The sequence below is a fragment of the Tetranychus urticae genome, chromosome 3 (assembly GCF_039701765.1).
Source record: "Tetranychus urticae isolate SD_2017Ah chromosome 3, NJAU_TeUrti_SD_1.0, whole genome shotgun sequence".
Classification (NCBI taxonomy): Eukaryota; Metazoa; Arthropoda; class Arachnida; order Trombidiformes; family Tetranychidae; genus Tetranychus; species Tetranychus urticae.
Genome location: NC_142960.1, coordinates 11,896,513 through 11,916,518, shown reverse-complemented (window position 1 = coordinate 11,916,518; position 20,006 = coordinate 11,896,513). Strand labels below are relative to the sequence as shown.

The 20,006-nt window shown below is 31.4% G+C and overlaps 1 long non-coding RNA gene across 1 annotated transcript; it reads left to right on the top strand.

Moving 5' to 3' along the window:
• Positions 1 to 3,160: 3,160 nt before the first annotated feature.
• On the top strand, positions 3,161 to 6,926 carry LOC107360099 (uncharacterized). The gene is made up of 5 exons (XR_016199483.1): positions 3,161 to 3,580; positions 3,672 to 3,814; positions 3,990 to 4,137; positions 4,217 to 4,999; positions 5,104 to 6,926. It is a non-coding gene; the product is annotated as an uncharacterized LOC107360099 (long non-coding RNA).
• The last annotated feature ends 13,080 nt before the right edge of the window (positions 6,927 to 20,006 follow it).

Sequence of the window (20,006 nt, the reverse complement as noted above, 5' to 3'; positions counted from 1 at the left end):
ATTGAGATCCTTAATCACAATGAAACCCATTGTTTCCTTAACTCAAACAAAGCAATCAGATAACCAAGTAATCAATAAATTGCTCATTTCTAATGCATTTAAACCACTTGAAGAGTAAAAATGAAAAGCCAATCTTAACCAGAATCAACCCATAAATTGGCCAAATTCAATACAAGAACAAAACATTGGAAACATTTTTCTTCATCTCTTTTCAATCCATCTGAATCTATTAATTGTGACTAATTAACAGTTGCGAGTCAAAAAACTGACAAATGTTTAAACAGACAAGTTAAGGTAAATGAAGTTGATTGTCTTTGACTTGCCAGAGTTGCCAAATTTTTAATATTGATTCTGTTCAACTGTTGATTACAAGAATTAATTGATTCACCATCAATATGGATGTCACATAAATTACAGCAAAAAAGAGCACAAAAGAAAGGTAAGAAACAATTAAAGTTAATGGCAAAGTAAACATTAAATTTTCGGAGAAACCAGGCAAACCTGGCAAAGATAAACTTGATTCGGATCACTTTGTAACTCCCATCTTCATCATCTTCACCATTAAACAACAACCTGACCTTTAACCTTGAAATTGAGTAGTTCGGTGTTTCTCTGTAACTTTAAGTCTAATTAATGTTTAAAACAAGATTAACACAGCAACAAGCCAAAAAGTCGGCCGCCAGTTAAGTTATGTGTGTTTATTTTGTGTCACATCTTTAAGTGTCTTTATGTGATTTGAATGAAAACTAAATGTTGAACCATTAAAACGTTTTCTTCATTTTCTTTGAATTATTTTACATTTGTTAATTTAATTGTTTAAAATTATCATGATTAGTTTACGATTATCAAGTTAACAACTGTTATCAATCTTATTTCACCATTAGATGGGTCATTGATCTAAATGGTGATGCTTAATGGACTCTTGTTGGACAAGTCTATGAACCAAATAGTGTTTGTTGTTGTAGTTGATGATCTTGATGATGATGATGATGATGATGATGATGATCGTCCTACGGTTGTTTCATTTGATGAATGAATGTATGAGTAAGAAGATGATTAACGTAGGTTTGACTTTACATGTGGGTTAACCTTGAAACTGACCAGTTTACTGGTTCCCGTTAACAGATTCACATCCATTTTTGGGTCGTTTCACAGTAACAATGGAGAAGCTCGTTTTTCCATAATTCATGAGAAGACTCTTCAATTAAAATCCTAATCCTTTTGATTAAACCCGTTTTCTTGCCAATAAATCACTGCAACAATCAAGATGGTAAACTGATTAACTCTGTTTCCCTCATTGATTGATTCAACTTGAAAGAGACACACAAATTATCAATATCAATAGCAATAACTGTTCATAGCTTTACAGATGATATCTTGTTTGCATTGCATAAATTATCCAAAATAAGTTCATTCCCATTTAAACTATCATGTCGTTATCGTGAATCAAGATCAATAAAGATGATTCTAATCATTTCCCATTAATTTAAACATTCAAGGTTGATACTTTTTGTAAACCATTAAACTATCAATTTCAGCGCATTAAATATATTGTTGGTTAAGGTGAAAATGGTTTGCATTTTGTTTTTCTTACCTACAAAAAACAAATGTGTAACAGCAAAAGACGATAATGATGATGATGATTATAATTTAGGCAATTAGATGTTTGGAAAGATTGATCAACCCTTAAGGTAAGATTCCTGGTCAAAGATGATTCAGGTAAAGGGGAAACATTCTTCTTCTCTCTCATGCTTTAATTAAACTGATGAACATGAAGAAAGTTTCTCTCTCTTGAGACATAAAAAAAGCTTGAAATTAAAGTTAAAGTGATCGTCATTGAAGATCATTACATTGCATCGTAATTGTGTCTATGAATTTTAATACATTACCCTCAATAACCTTCAGGCTTGTATTAGTTTCGCTTTTTTTCCCGCTCAACTTTCCTTTTCTTTCCTCCTATTCTGGCCATTCATTTTCATTCTCATCTTCATCTTAATCGTCTTCTTCGTCCTCTTATTCATCTTCATCTTCCCTTTTTAGATTGATGATTGCCCAAATGAACGTAATTGATGTTTATCTAGTATACATTTTTAATGGATCAATTTTTGCTGGCTCTTTTCCTCCCCAGACTTGCCCTTTTCAACACTATTTTAACTTCTTATTGATTAACTTTACAACTCAACTTGCTAAATTATAAATTAATAAAACTAAATTCAAGACAATTTACCAGAACCAAAATCAATCAAACAATTAAACCGTAATCATTTGGGAAAAGTTGAAACAAAAAGATTGGAAATTTCAATTGTTTTGAAATGAGCGCCTGAACCCATCATTGGACCTTTCAGCTTTAGCTTTTCTTTCAACCCCAAACGGTTAATCATAAGATCAACATGACTTTTTCAATTTTCATTAAATCTTCAAGTATTGTCAATTTATGCAGTTTACTTACGTTATTTTACTTTAATTAACTAAATTAATTTTGTTGTCTGTTTTGGTGCCCCACTTATTATTCGGACTGTTGGACATCTTTTGTGTTTTAATTTGCTGTGTCAAGTTTGTCTTTTGTTAGGGTTTATAACTGTTTTGTCACTTGTTTTGTCCTCTTCTGTGTAAAGTGAAAACACTTTTCAACTGTAAACTGAAAGTTAACTGTAATATTTACTGGACTTTTTTTGATGCCACTTAAACTAATCGACTGATTAACATTATTTTTTTTCTACTTTCTCGCTTTCTTCATCGTTTATATTTGTGTTGCCAATACTCTTTATCTGATTATATGGTCAATTTTGATGGACATGACAAAGAGTTGATCAGATGTACCGTGAAATGCTTGTAATTTGGTTAATCCACGCATTCAGAATGTCTATTTTGATGTTTGAAGAAAATAATTGATTCGGAGGTTTGGACATGACCCAATAGTTAGGTGATTTGATGGTCAGACAAGATGCACATGCAATCAATCAAACAATGGAGAGCAAAATTATTTAATGCAATAATGAACGCAAAATTCAAGGGCTTGGTTAAAAACAAAATATGGTAACAGAGGAGAAGTTGATTGACTTTGATTTGATTGTTGTAGAGCTGTACAACCATAGATAAATTTGTGCCAAATTGCTTGATCATCATCATTATTATCATTATCATTACAATTGTGAATCCAGCTAATGATGGAAAGGAAAGAAATTTAACATTGAAAAGATGAAAAAACATGAGATTGGTTTCACGTGGAACAATTAAAACTGTAGCCTAAAAGTTACATTGAAAGCCTAGAGATGGTCAAAAGAATGGTCAAAAGTCAATTCGTGCCATCACAAAGATTTGAAACGAAAAATTAAAATCTCCAATCAATCAAAGAACAACAACAACAAAAAAGACTAAAGAAATTTATATCAATTGTTTTAATGCAATCAATTGCCAACCAAGATCAAATTGCAAACCAAACTAAACGAGGAAACCCTGTTTGACCCACAAAAAAAGTCATAACCAAGGGAAAAAAGCTTGAAGCAAGGGAAACAATCAAAATGATATCCACAATAACCTCCAGTCAAGTGCTACTGGAACCACCACAAAGAAACGCCAAGTAAATAGATGTTGAGGCTAAATCGATTCATCAATTTCTCATTTACAATTGTTAACCTGATTACCTGGTAATAGCAAATTGTTTTTAATAGAGTGCAAAAGGAAAAGACAACAAATGCAAAGCTCAAGCAAAAGAGGTATACCATGAAAAGGTAAAGACGAGACAACAGCAGCGGCAGTTGAAAGAAGGAGAAGAAGACTAAGACAAATGATATAAAAAATGGAAAGCAAAAAGGTAATAGTTGGTGGGAAAGTAATTAGTGAGTTGAACGCGTGCAAGATACCTTAAAACAATCCATCATGATGATTGAAGCCACTGAAGCTGCAAGCTACTTATTGAACAACAACCAATGTCTCCTCTGTATATGTGCTATTACAATTATTATCTTTGCTTTACTTACCTCTATCAGCAGCTGTTTTGAATATACGCGCCACGGCAAGCCAAGTCAAATCAAGTCCCAAACTGAAACATATTAAGGAAGAAGAAGAAAAAACGAAAAGCTGAAATTGAAGTGAAAAGCCAGAGAAGAGGAAAAAAAAGGTAAAGACTAGCATAAGGTAAATGTTTTTGCAATATTTTACCTCGTTGTTCAAGTCTTTTTTTCATCATAATTTTGCTCTGATTGTTCATTTCAAGATAAGGTGGCAAAAAGTGCACCGAAGAGTGACACTGGATAAGAAAAGAAGAAAGGTGGAAAAAAGTTGCGACTAAAGTGGGGAAAGATTTTCAAGTTGTGCAAATTTTAACCCTTTATTTGCTCTGTTACTGGCGCTGTTCATGTTGCTATTGAACCTTATTTATTTGATTTGACTCCATCTTTATTTGTTTATTTGATGGATTAACATTTTAGCCCAACTTCACCATTTAACATAATATTATTCACTCTTGTCTTTGCAACTTCCTTTGCCTAGTTAATTATTCACAATTATGCTGCTATTCATTATCTGATTCTGCTTTTGAGATTCATGTTTTGGTTCCTTTGAAACAACTAAAAGTTAAGCCAAGGAAGAGACAAGAAAGTGAGAGAAAAAAGATTTGCTTTTTGCTTTTCCACTGAAAAGCTTCAATGAACTTATACGTTTCGTATTTATTAATTAATTTGCTGTTGCTGTTGTTATTTCATCATTTTGCTACTGTTGCTTGACAAACTAATAATAATAATAATGATAATAATGATAATAATGATCGTTGATGTTCAAATTGATGTGGTAAATGTTGTTATGTCTGTGTGTGACAATAAAAAATGATCATCATTATCAAGATGAAAGTAACAACCTTAGACAATCAACTTTTTTTTAACTTCAGCTTTTAAAATTATTTTAACGCCAACAACGAAAACGATAAATTATCTTTATATATTATTTTTTGATAAATTATTATTGAAAGTCAGAGTCAGATTTTAGAAGTCAAGAAAACAAGGTAATCGCATTGATGATAATTAGCCATTTTTACTCAAATATGATTATACCATTATTTAAGGTTATTAATTTTGTCTAAAAATTTCTTTCACTTCACTGTTTCAGGTTCAACCAATTTTCATCGTTAATGACTTCCAACTTTACTATGTGCACTTTATTGGCCCTCATTTTATGACACTAAACAATCGGCTTAACAATGGACAATGGACTTTTTAACCTCGAATGAAGGAGCAATAATCAAAAATCTCAACGAAAATCCTCTTTGGTCACGGATAAAGAGTTGACCACAGAAAAGGAAAACAGAAGACAAAATTCAATCATCAGCTCAGCACTAAGCCGCTATTGAAATACTTTCATCACTCATCCTTTAACGTCTGATTTTTCAACCGTTTCCAGCCAGAACCGAATCCGTTTTTTAAAGCGATAATTCCCGACAAGAGCAAGAAATGGTAAAATTTAATCAAACTCAAAGGAGCCAAAATATGCTGTTATCAAGAGGATAAAATTTACTGTGAAATTTTCAACAATTTGCCGAAACTCAACTGTAAATTGGATTTTTTACACGGGAAAAAGATTAAGCTGTTAATTTTTAACAAAGCAAACTTGATGCCCCGAGATTAAAGCCCGAAATTAAATTGAAATCATCATGAGAAGCATCTTCATTTTGTTTTCCTTCCTGTTTAACGAATCATTTAACTCTTTTGTTACACGTTACAAAAAGTTATCTGACCCATTGAGGTTGTTTCCAGTTGATGATGTTTAATGATATGAGAAGTAATCTAATGATAAGTCTCTGTACTTTTTCATTTTTACAGTTACTTCCATTTGAATATCCTTTTTCCTTGTAGACAAAAGGTCCTTGTATCATAATAACGTTAAGATGGATAAAAGCTTTCCCATTTTACTTCACTTATTGGATACTCTTGCCCTTCAAACGGAATGATGATCACTCTTGTTGGTGAAACAATTTGTTTAAATATTATGAAACAGAGAGTAATAACAGTTTTAAAGTCTGCCCATACAATGAAAACTATTTGTTTCATTTTCAAGGCAAATAAATGTAAATTGATTGTAATCACTTTTTGCACCTTCCCATGTTACAGTTTTTGTTTGCACTTCTTAAAATAAGTATATCTCACTGAATAGACTGTTAAATGTTTATATTTAACCAAACGTTGGTTTAACTTACAGTTGGAATGTCCAACCAAAATCTGATTGATTGTTGTCAAACAAGCAATCAATTTAAAGCCACAAAAAGCTCAATCAACTAGACCAGGAACTTGAGAAACGAACCAGCAAAAAGCAAAAGCAACAGTGAAAGGCAACAATGAAAAATAGCCTTTAACTGATCCGATCTCTAAACCATTAGCCAGCAAACCTTTAAATTCAATTAAACATAGTTAAATGTTTCCTGTGAATCGTCAATTTTAATCATCAAATTTCAAGAATTGCAAATAATTGGAAAAATTAACAAAACAAAAATCAAAGGCAAAGGCAATCAACGAGCAAACCCGAAAGTGAACAAAGCAACCAAACTTTACCTAACTACAGATTGATTGTTAATGCAAACAATGCAAATGTTTATCTAATTTAAACATGATAATCAAGATGAAAGGAAGCAAAATGTTGATTAAAATTAATTTTATATTATTCTAGAGTTATATTGTAAATATTATAATATTATAATATTGTAATCCAAGGAGTTGGGTGAACGTGTAAATAGACAGTTGTTTAATGATCATGTAAATGTCCAAAAAAGTGTATTCACCTTTTGTCTTCATTCAATTTCGTTCTTGATTCTAAATCAGCTTTACTCATCATTTCTCATTATCATCATGTTCAACTTGAAATATAAAACTCTTTCTGGTAGATTGAATTTCCATTGAAACCAATTTCAAACAAAAATATTGAATTTCATTTTACGTCAAGTCAAAGTTTCACTTTTACTTCGCTCGTACATTATTCTTATTTTTGTTTCACTCTCCACTCATCTTCATCTTTATCCCCACCAATCTCTACAATCATCTTAATTCTATCCATTTTTATCTCGCCTGTTTAATCAACATTTTCACATTTTCTCAATCTCCATAAATACCAATTTGAAAAAAATTCATGTATCATCAGAATCTCGAAAGACTTTTCACATTTGCTTTCCCAATCAACAATGTAACCATTCAAGACTTAATCTCAAGTAAAGACAATGAAACAAAATCTAAAATTAGTGAAATCCAAAGAGACGAATGAATCGACTGTAAGTTGAACATTGAAACATCAAGTGAAAGACTTGAAAAGGTTGGACCAATAAAGACATTGGAAGGCTTAAACTAGCCATAAATAATGTTTACTGGAAAAGCAAAAAGCAAGGATCAAAGTGGTTTCTTGTTTTTAAAGGAGAGAAGGAAAAAGGTCACTTAAACCCGCTTACCATGGACCCAACTTATCTTTACTGGTTTGGCCTTTTATCGAGCAACAAGTAACGAGGCCAAAGGGAAGCAGTTTTTAAACCTAATAACGTTGATGAGGTTGATCAAGATGAGGATGATGAAGATGGGAATGCCATTGGCGACCTCATTTTTTTCCCTCTCATTTAAACTAGCATTTAGACAAAGAGAGTCTACTCTTCGACAAGATCAAAACAAAGGCCAAAACAGAGAAGAAGAAGAAGAAGAAAAAAAGTTTAAAGTTTGAAGCTTCGTTTGCTTGAAAGTTTATCTTGAGAAGCAAAAAAAGAAGAAAAAAAAGTCTCTTTTTTGTGAGTTTTCGCTATCATTTTACTTTTGCCAATTGTGGAACCTTTTGTTGTTGTTTTTGTTGAAATTGACACTGAAAATCAGTAGCAAGTAACAAGTCAAGACAAACATGAATGCCGTTTAAATATGCATTTGATATTATTTTCATTTTATAAGACAACTTGAGTGGCGAAACGGAAGAAAAGGAAACCTTTTTTTATGCTCAAGATTATGATGAGATGATACAGAATGAAAGAGAAGAGAAGAGAAGAAAAAGAAGAAAAAAAAGAGTAAAAAAAGTAAAACATTTGATGAACGCTTGGACGATTCAAAATTGAGCTTTTACTTTTTCTTATCTTCATCATCGTCATCGCCATTGTGCTCATTTTACAGAAGTGAAAGTGATGACGAAGGATCGGGATAGCGATTCATTGACGACATGAGAAGATGATAATGTTTACAAGGGCAACAAATAAGTGTCAATGGATGAGGTAAAAGATGTTACAAGGTGAAATTCATTGATAAGAATTACCTGGACAAGTTGAAGAAAATGATGAAAAAAATGTTTCTTTTGTGTTTTTTTTTTGCTTCTCTGTTCATTTGAAAACCACTTTTTTCGCCGTTTCCTCTTCTCTCATAATGGTTTCATTCAGTTTCACTTTGTTTTTGCTTTTATCTCTTTCAACTTTTCTCTGTAGTTGATTGTTTCACACATTGAACCAGAACTGATTGAATCGCGTGACACAATAAGATGAACGCCAACAGAATCCGGTTAAACACACAAACAGAAGCTAACCCTTTGCTTCAGAGTGTCGACAAGTTGATCAGTGAGAGAAAACAAAACAATGACAACAAAAAACTTGATTGTACTTTCACTCAATTTCAACATTTTTCAACACTTTCCAATAATCCAACTCTCAATGCATCATTCATCTGAAAACTTTACACTCAACTTTTGGCGCCCTTTTCGTTGAAACTTAATAAACTTCAAACAAAACTTTTCCTCAAATCATTTCACAAAAATTTCCAAACTTTTTTCTTAACAACATTTCTTTATAAAGTGTAAAACTGATTCATGCAAAATCGACTCTTTATCCTCTGAACATTAGCTTTCAATAAAATAACTTTTCGAATCTTTTTTCCAAACAAACAAAGTTTCGAACTTTTCAGGGTCGAACTTACGTCCCAATATTGAAGATAAACTATTTTTGTTGAGCTTAAGTTTTAAACAAATGCATTTATTTTCGCATTTCACTGTTGAATCGATATTGCAAATCGCGATAAAATTGAATAAAATCTTGTAAATGACTCGCCTTGATGCGATTGAAATAATGGAAAACTGATTTTTCAGTTTGAATAAATTTTTCAATATTTTGGAAAAGGTTGAAAAATCGAATTGGATTGAAATGATTTTGAAAAACACTGAAAATCACTAAATTAACATCAATTAATTAAAGTCACATTTACAGAAGTTTAATCATTAGAAGTAATGAGATTTGCCAAACGACTGAACATGAAAAAAGTGGAAATTGATTGCAAAAATGATTTAATTTGAAGTTACAGTTAACATTGAAAGGTTAAATGGTAACCTTAAAGAAAGTGAAAAACAAGTGAACCCAAAATGAATCATAAAATTTGACATTCAAAGTCTTAAACTCATCTTTGAAGGTTGACTTTGCAATATATTTTGCAAAATAATTTCAACTATTTACTTGAAATTGCTTCACAAGTTTACCTGAAATACCTTTACTTACTCAATATGAGACTCTGGAGGATAAAAAATTGGACAACAAAACTGTTTACCTTTACTTTGTTAGCCTTTGGTTAAAAGTGAAAATGAAGAGTCCAATTCAAGTCAAACAAGTTTAGGTGAATAAATCTTGTAAAATAATCTAAGAATTTGTTAAAGTAACACTGAACTATTGAAACTGGTCCAATTCATTTGAATTACCAGCAAAAAAAGAGGAAAAAAACGCAAAAACATAAAAATTTAATTGCATCTCAATAACTGAATTAGCGCAAAGGCAAAGAAAAAAGAAGAAATATTAATCAGAAAAATGCTATCAAATGAATTTAATTCTTCAAGAATAAAAAGAAATCGAGAAAAATTTCAATTTCAAATAATCTCTGTTGTTGCCCAGAAAGAGAACTGAGAGAGAAGAAAAAATCACCGAAAAAAAAACAAGTTTTGGTTCCTATTTTGTTTGCAATACTGTTTGCATTTACCTTTTCAGGTGGCTTATGAATCTTTTATTTACCTTTGCTTTTCGCAACTTTTTAACATGTTTATGTTGAATTACAGTTTAAAGTTAATTTAACTTCATTTAACCCTGTAAACTGGCGAAAGTAAATTTCACTTCAGTGAATGAAGAGAGAGAAGAAAAGAAAAGATTGAAAATGAATAATGGAAAGAAGTTGCAAGAAAAGTTGAGAGTAACTTGTTCATGAGAAATAATTTCTCAGATAAAAGGGGAAAATATAAATTATGAGTAGTTATTTGAGTGAAAAAAAGGAGGTAAGATGAAGATGAAGGGAAGATGAAAGGAAGATGAAACTCGTCCACGTCCCTGACCTTGAAAATGAAAATTCAAAGAATGTCGTTTCAACGAGTTTAAAGGGAGAACCAGAAAGGGGTTTAAAAGGAGAGAGAAAGAGAATCAACTATCAGGAGAGAGAGAAGAGGCTTTTCATCGTCTTCCAGGGAAAGTGAATGAGCGCCAGAGGGTTTCTCGTTGCTTCCCCTCTCTTCAGTATCTTTTCTGGTTAAAAGAGTGATGCAATAAATTCCAAGATACTCTTGGGTGGCTGTTGATATGAAGAGAGTAAACAGAATCTTCTCTTCTCCTTCTCTCAATATTTTCTGTTTAATCATCATTGATTGACTCACATATTTTGGTGTGTCTGTCCTATTAAGGAAAACAGTTACCATGGGAAAAGAGAGGGAACAACGTTTTCATCATCAGCTTTCATCATTCCTTTTTTTATCATTCAAACCTTTTCTAGACTTTGGTATTTTGGCAAATTGCAAGTTCAACGTTTGAACGTGTTTCTGCATAACTTTATTGTTGATTAGTGTTGCGTTGTTTTGTTTCAACGAAGAAAAATGTTCAAACTTTGAAATGTTTGGTGAAAAGGAAAGATGATGATGAAAGAAAGAAGATGAAGAGATGAAATCATTTCGTTTGGTTGGTTCAATAATGCAAAGGTTAATACTATTTTGTTTTGCTCAACATTTTTACTTTTTTTTTGCTTCTTCTTCTCTTCAACCTGTGATCTAGTTACCTGGTAAAGGAAAGTGAAGGAGCTGAAAAGATGTAGACAGTAAGAAAATGAAATGCAAAAAGATGTAGACAGAAGAGAATGAAGAGAGGCGAAGAGGGAATGAAAATGATGAGTGAGAAAAGTTATTAGTTGAAGGAAACTCATCAAGACTGGTTCTTCTAGATTTGGTTGTATTGAAGGAAAGAAAGTCTATCAGGTTAAAGATGATGATGATGATGATGATGATAAGTGAAGAGAAGTGAGTGAGAATCAAGATTAAAAATGAGAAGAGAAAAGGCGAACAAGAAAGTTCTCCTTCTCTTCTCTACCTTCTCTCTTCTCTTCATTTTCATCGATCGTTCAGTTCAAATCGAAGTCCCCCAAAAATCTCAAGGCCAACATGGAAAGGTTGATGGCCTGTCCTTGAATTTTCCCGCCAATATTCGCCTGCGCCGTAGTCATTCATTCACCATGAGAAAAGGAGGGAATGAAGAACCAGTTTTCAGGAGAAGAAGAAGAAGAAAAAAAAAGATGATGATGATGGAGAAACTAAAGAGAGGGAAAAAAAGCTCAGAGAGAAAAACTTTTGTCTGCTTTAATCTTTTGACGATTTGTGTTGTTGACTGTAAAAATAGACTCATAGCGGTATAACATTCATTTGTTGTTTTTATTGTTGCGTAAGTTACAATTGATTGAGGAGCCATGCAACTGATCAATGATGATGATAAGTATGATGATCAGTGATGAAAAAAAGCTCAATCAATGATTAAACCTCAATGTAAATGAACAGCAAAAAGCGCAGAGAAAAGTAAATAAAAAATGTTTCCCTTTAACTCGACTTTTAAATTTTAAACTTTAAAACCTTTTCCATTTAAACTCGACTCTAATTGCATTTGCATTGACAATTTAATCAATTAATAACATTGAAAATTAATTGACAATCTCTCAATGCTTTTAATGATTAATCAGTTTCAATTGATGATTAATTTCCAAATTGCAATTTCTTAATGAGAATCAATCGAAAGGTAAAAATGAAAATCTTTTGTTTCCATTGAACATTGAACTTTTAGATTTAAAGATATTCTGATGAACTTTTTCGGGTTAACCTTTCAATTAAACTGTTTACTATTTACTGTGTAACTAATAACTACCTTAACATTGGGTATAATTGATGATGAAATGAATTATCGATAAAAGTGAATTTTCAGAATGGAATCATGAATGTTGAGAGAAATGTCGAGAAAATGTTTTCACCGCAAAATGGTTAATCAACGAAAAGAGCAATCAACCTTTTCTCTTCTCATCATTATTATCATCAATATTAGCATTATCATCATTATTCTGAACAACATGATATCGGTCATAATAACTGAACAATTTTCATTGCAGTGTTTTGTTCTGTTGGAGGAAAAGGCAAGTTTCCATGAAGATTTATCTTCTCGAATCATTTTGATTGAAATGTGATTCAGCATCTTGAAGCCCAGATTTGCCTCTCAGAAACAAGCGCAAGCATGGAAGTAAAAGATTCTGGACTCGCTTCATTTCTGCCGGTTCTTCAATTGGAAAACACAGAGGAACACAGAGGAATCATGATGAAGATAGGAAGAGAGAAGATGATGAAACTGCATGAAAATGGAAACTCAGTGAAGCCAAAGAAGAGCACAAAGAGACGTCTCACTAATGTCCTTGTCTAATCCGCTTCTCACTTTAACTCTTTTCCCTCACAGAATCTCCCTTTTCTCTCTTCTCTCTCTTTCCATTCTCTTTGGAAACCTCATAGTAATTCAGGATAACATACAGAATTTCATGAGAATAATGATCATCATCATCATGATATATAAATATCTATGTGACCTACAGTATCGATTGACTAGACTCACAAGGCGAATGCACTTTCCAAGGTCAACCTTATTTTAGTCTCTTTCTGTTTCTCCTTTCCATTCCTTTCTATTATTCTGTCTACTGTCGAGTTCCTTCCCTGAACTCAACTCTTCCAATTCTCTATCAACACTCTTTTATTCCTCAACATTTTCAAACTTTTCAAAGGCTCATCTTCCTCCTTCTCCTCATCTTCTTCTTCTCTTCCTTTTTTACTTTTTTCCCTTCTTCTTCTTCCTTCACTTCAACTGCAATTGCCTAAATTTGTTTTAGGTCACTCTAATTTAATAGCTTTTTTGGGTTCTCCCATTAAACAGTTATCAGACCAAACCAATGACCCAACATCCCATGTTAATCAATGAATCTAATTTTCAATGTTAATGATAAATGAATCTGTTTTGCCCAATCCTGTCAACATTGATTTACTTACCTTGCCAACACAAAACATTCACTAGTCAACCCTTATCAGATTCAGTCTAAAAATGAACACTTTTCTAGGTTAAAAACCTATTCATTGCAACCTTCAAATTAACCGGCATTGAACTTTTACGAAAAACTTTCGAGAAAAATTTTCACAAAAATTTCATTTTCCTTTCTGAAAACAATGCAAAACAGTAAAAAGAGTTGCAAAAAGTTCTAAATAGCTTGAAACATTGCAATTTGACTTGGCAAAAGTTGACCCATTGAGAGTGGAAATGTTAGAAATGGAAAGAAAATGTTGAAAGATAAAATCGCATTTGCCATTGAATTGTGAAAATAATTAAAGTTGATCAATGTGTTATCATGAAAAAAACAGCAATGGCAATAATGCAAATCACAACTTGTCTAAATGTAAGTTACTGATAACAAACAATTTTTTCCTCTTTTTTTTCTTGTTCCACCATTTTTAAGGTCAATGTGATTCTGTGTCTCTGCATCTTGCCTAATGATGATGATGATGATGATCCGTGAAAACCTCAACTGTACCGGTTTCCCTCCTCTTCCCTTTCCCTTCTTCCTCCCATTTATCTGTCTGTTACTTCTGTCTACACCAAGTTTCCTAACCCTATGGATATTGATTTTTGTTTTTATTAGACTTTATATTGCTTCTCATGTTTGGGATTACAGTATTGACTGTGCGCTTGTACACAATTGCCAGGGCCTGAAAACAGGTCAAATGTTTTCAACCAAATGACAGGAACAATAAAAAACAAGCTTATTAAAGCAATCAATTTTTACTCATTAGTTTCTTCATTAACAACAACTTGACAAAAGGTTGACCTGGCCAAGGTCGACGGTTAAACAAATGAACAAAGGTGAAAACCAAAGAAAACGAACAAAAAAGATTCAAAAGTAAAAACTGAACAACTTTGTCTAAATGCAAACTTTCAATCGACTTTAGACTCTTATTTGATTAGTGAACACTGAATGGTTATTCATTTTGATATTGAAACAAATGTCTAACATTGTAAGATGAGAGAAGGAAAAGTTTACCGTAAACATTAATCAATCATTTGGACTTTTGTTTGATCACTATTGTTCAATTGATAAATTGTTAGTCAACTGTTGGTTTAAATACTTTAATAGGGTTAACATTTTTTAATGGCAAACGACACTTTATTTTCCCATTTTTACATCATTTTCATCATCATGTACCAATTGACGCGGAATAAGGAAGAAGGAAGAAGGAAAAAAAGTCAACATTTCTCTGTGTAAAGAAGTCTTTCATTTCCATGATAACAGGTAAAAATGTTAAGAACTTGATATTGTAAATGGAAAATAAAATTATCAAATGATTGTCCTTTAGTTTCATCCAGTTTCAAGTTTTGTAAATATTGAATCGAGTTGTTTCCTATTTTAACAAACTCTTTTGCAAATGAAACTTGAAGTTGATCAAGAAAATGAAATTTTTAATCTTTAACAATTGTTGAACATTAAGATTGATTAATCTGAAGAAATTTTGACCATGAAATTTGATTGATTTACTCATTGAATTGGTTTGCAATTTTCGCTTGAAAAACTCATTCAAAAGTTGATTCTTCATGCAATTTATAATTCCTAATAATCTAATCAAAACTTTGTTAATTAACCAGTTTTAATGACTTAATCAGATTCTTGGTGAGTGTTTAAAATTTTAAAAAGCAAAAGTTCGATCAACTTTGCATTCGGCATGAAATTTAAAATCGAAAAAATAAACTTTTTTTCATTTCAATTTATCTTTTTTGTTCAATTTGAAAATGATTTTGTCAACAACATTTTTCTGATTCGATATTAAATGGTCCAAATGATTTACGATCTGAACTTGACCAGCTCTGTAAAGCGATTTAAAAGATTAACTTTTCCAGAAATTAAACTTCGAAACTTTTTGAGACGCTTTTTTTATCAGAAAATATTGAGATCAATGACGCTCATTGAGCTTAATTACACTTTAATTATAGTTTCTAGCAATGACGAGTTCGTTGGATAAAAATAATCTTGAACTATTTCAAGAAGAAAAAAAGATTAATCGACTCAAAATGGACAATTCAAGTGAAAAGCTGAATCTTTCAAGCTCGAACCTGAGTGAAAGGCTGAAATATTTACAAATATTTAAACAATTATTAAACATTTGTCAAAAAATGTTGAGCCATTTGCGTGTGTGACTTTTCATTGTTGAAAGTTTCATTAAATTATCATGAAATTCTCTGTACCTTTAGTTGCATTGAGAAATATTTTTAGAACTTTTCTTTCAATTTTCTCTCACACTTGGACAATTTTCAACAAAAAAAAGCAGCAACAAAAAGTGAACTTTTTCATAGGAAAAAAAGGGTTTTTGGCCATTTTTTGCTTCTCAAAGTTGCAACTGAAAAGCTATTATTAAACGATATTGAAACTCGGCAAAACAAAAAAAAACAAAAAACAATTGAAATTGAGACAAATGATTAAAATGTAAAAATTAATGTTACCTTAGTTCACTTTAACTACAGTTGAATGGTAAAGACTTGAACTGCGAAAAAATAGAAACTTTTGGGTTTCAAATAACAACAGATGAACAATATGATTGAATAAATGATTTGCCAAATCAATATCAGACTATCAAATGACCGGAAATTTCATGATACTTGATCATTGGCAATGGTTAAAGTTCGGAGTGAAGAGAAAAGCAGAAAAAGCAATATTCATGATTCAAGGCAAAGATGAATATTGAAATTGTTTATTAAATTTTTAACCTTCTCATGTTTATTTCAATCCATAATATTCATGATTACGCACAAAATGGAAAGTAAATTGTTTTTTTTGCTCTTCTCAGGTAAAGAAAGCAAGTTTTAGATTCAACTTCTTGTATAATTCATTATGCAACCAGAAGACGCATTTGATTGAAGTGAACACAAAAGGTGCTTTCATCATCACCCATAATCATCATTATCGTTGTGAGTTCATTGTAGGTTTAAACGTACTTTACTCTCTCTCTTCAGAACTTATCGTTTGAATCAAGACTTCTTGCTTTTTTTGGCTGCGATTTTTGAATCCATTACAACTGATGAAATCTTTTCCAGTTGTTGCTTGCTCATTGAAATGGCGCTTTATTTGCTCTCTTTATCAAATTCATTGATCAGCAGAAAGAATTAAATATCAAGAGGTTTTCATAGATTTTCATGTTTTCTCATTCTTTTCACGGTTGGAGGTCAATTAGCATGAAAAACTATTTCCAGAGTAAATAGGTGAGGCAAGAATTTAACCAAAATTTATGGTGGAAAAGTGGAGAAACATTATTCCATTCAAATTGATTGATTCAGATGATTTCCAGTGATTACATTGTTGCAAGTTTATTCAAAGTTTAATTTGAAGAAACTTGAACAACAGGCTCTTTGACCCATTCCGGGTTGAGTCCTATTGGCACAGTTTAAGGTTAAGGACAAGGGAAAGTGCACAAAAACCAGATTAAACATTTGATCAACTTTCATGAAACTTTTCCTTTTAAAGTTTTTGTAGTTGATTCATGAGGTTCATGGTTTTGCAAAATGGAAACCGTTTTTGATTAAAATTTAGAGTCAAAGTAAAATGGACAAATTGAACGAGAAAAGTTCATTTCGAGTGCATTGTTTCATCTGTCAAGTTGAATAACAACTTCATCATGAACAAGTCAAATTGGATAATTATCTGTTGTTTTTGGGTGAAAATGATTTGCATAAGGTCTTCTTTAAGGAAAAAATAAATTCGTTGGAAAATTTGTCAATAAAATCAAATTTTACTACTTTTCTGTTCAAGTTTAAAGTTGCCATCAAAGGTTAATTTGATTTTGATCATAAAGTCTAACATTCAGATTATTTGAAATCTTGATTAGATCAAATTCAACTTTTGATCAATAATGTTTTCCAATTTAATCAAATTTTGCCTCAAAAACAATCGACAGGTTAAAGGTAAAGAAATCTAGAAAGTCTAATGTTCATTGATCTCAAGCAATCTTCATTTAAGTTAAACAAAGTAATGTTAAGACTAATTTTTCAAAATTGAATCGAGACTGTTAGACTAGACTTACAGGAACCATTTAACCGTTGAAATAAAGGCGCCTTTTCAAGAAGATGTTGTGCAAAAAATCAATTTTAATAAAAAAATGTCAAGTTATCGCCTTAAATAGACAAGAGCGTCAAAGTATAGTTGATATTTCAGTGAAAATAGTGATCTCACTTTACACCAAGGTTTCAAAGAAACGCAAAAACTGACAAAACTTGGTATCTAAATTGTTAAAAAGTACGCCAATATATCTCAACAAAGGTCCATTAAAAGTTTCTGGTCTATCCCAAAGCCAAATTTCAAACAAACTGATTTAAATCGATTCTTCTTCTTCTAAAGGAAAAAAACTATTCCACTGAAATAAGAAGCCAGATTTGGACAATTTGTCTATTTAAGGCCAACTTTTGATCAAAATTAATTGGTAAGAGGTGATCGATTTTCTCAATCGATTTTTCCCATAAATCGATAAATATCGAGATAAACTTTTCGATTTCAAACTTGGCGAAAATGTCCAAAGATCACCTTTGCTCCTTACCTTATCATTTATAAATATTACTAAACACTAGAATAAGATAAATATTGAGTAAAAAAGACCTCTAGCTTGGTGCAAACGAGAAATCGCAAAAAACGATTTAGTTCGTTCTCAATTAAATTTGTATTTTTCGAGAATCGATTTTTTCGATCAATCAATCTTAACAACAATCTATAATTTATTTTGGCAAAACTTCTTGAAAGTTGAACCTTTACCATAACAGTTGCAGTTGCCTGAAAGTCTAGTCTAAGTGTCTCAATTGAATTTTGAAAAATTAGTCAAAACATTACTAATCATAGCTTAGAATCTTTAATCACCAATCACAACAATAGTCATTGAATGTTAAACAAAAGGACTAATTAGTCGAGTATTTCAACTGAAATCAACTTAACCTGAATTTGGAGGCTCATTGTGAAAAGCAGAACATGTGACTTACAAGATTTGTTCTTGAGCCTGATCACCTGCTTAAGATAAGACTATTAATAATGACCATTAACTGATTAAAAAAAACTACTATTTTATCGGTAAACTTACAGTTGTCAAGGTGAAAGATAAGAAGAAGAAGAAGAAAGATGCTAACAAATCAAAAGTGAACCTCAACCAATGTCCATGAGCCTCATCATGATGAGTATTTAGCAGTCAGAAAAAAAGGTAACAATCATTGCCTCACTCTGAGCCAATAAGAACCAGGAAAAGCAAATTATCTTGAATCAAAAATACAAAGGAAAACCTGGGAAATCAGGGAAACAATGTGCCAATGATGAACTTTGAAACTGCAAAAAGTTGTGTTTAAGTGGGCAAAAAAGATGAGTTACATTCTTACAGAATTGAAGATTAAAGTAGTTAACAGTTAATAATGATGAGAGGATAAAATTATAACAAGCGATTGATAACAATAACATGATATCGAATGTTATCTGAAAAAATAAGAGAAAAGAAGAGAAATGATAAGAAATCTGGATTCTGAATGTTCCTATTAATTGTTGACAATCACTTCAATTGAAACATTTGTTTTCACTCTCAATTGAAATGGTCCACAATTAAGTTAATTGTTACCTTTTTTTGTTCAACAATTTTCTCGTTAATTTACAAGGAAAATTACAACAAATGAATAAACATGAAATTATCATAAATGACATGATAATCAGACAACTCCGATGACAAGACAATTGATCAACTATTGACTAATTTACAGTAACAAAGTAAACATAATTAACAATTAAAGATGATCAAATAGTCAGCAAAACAAGAAACATTGTTAACTAATCAATTGTAATCACTTGAGCTGCAATTGGAACAGCTTTACTCTTACTTTTAATTCACATTTAATTGTTGAATAACATTGTATCAAAAGGGTTGTTAAGGTGAAAAGAAGAGCAAAATGATAAACTTTTTGTTTCCACGAGAAATTTTCTTCCTGGAATTGGGTTAAACAATCAATCTAATCATTGATTGTGATTAAAGTCAAATTTTTTATTCATTTTCTGGTTTATTGAAAGCTTCAGGACCAAAGACTTTTCATGTTAATGAACCTTTTCCACCTTTAATTATAAATTGAAACTCTGACAATCTTGAAAGTTGTTAAGCAAAAATATTTTTACGATTTTTCCCTTTTTTTTATTACTTTGTAAATTGAAAGACGATAAACAGGCGAGATAACGACTGAAAATACTGATACTTTGAAACAAATTGTTACACAAATTATGATAATCATTTTATCACTTCAAGATTATTTCCCAATAAAAACCTGACTTGGAGAGATAAAATTTGCTTCGTTTGCTGATTAATCTTTCGGGTTTTCTTGGAGTAATTAGCATTCCGTTGCGACGTCAGCGTTAATTAAACTGTGATTCGTCTTTTGTCTGGTTAACAAGTGCTAATAAAGCGTCCGATTCAAGGCAATTGTTGATAATTTCAATGGAAAACTACTCGAACTTCGAGCCTTTTTTTACTTCTTTTTTGTTCCAATTGAAATTATTCCTGATTCATCATTATCTCAATCTTAAAAAACTTTCACTTCGGTGAAGGGAAAAATGATTAGATTTGCAAATAACTTTAACATTAAGATTAAGATACGAAAAGTGAAACTCAAACTAACAAGTTTAGTTGACAATATTTCCTGAGAGATTCAAGTG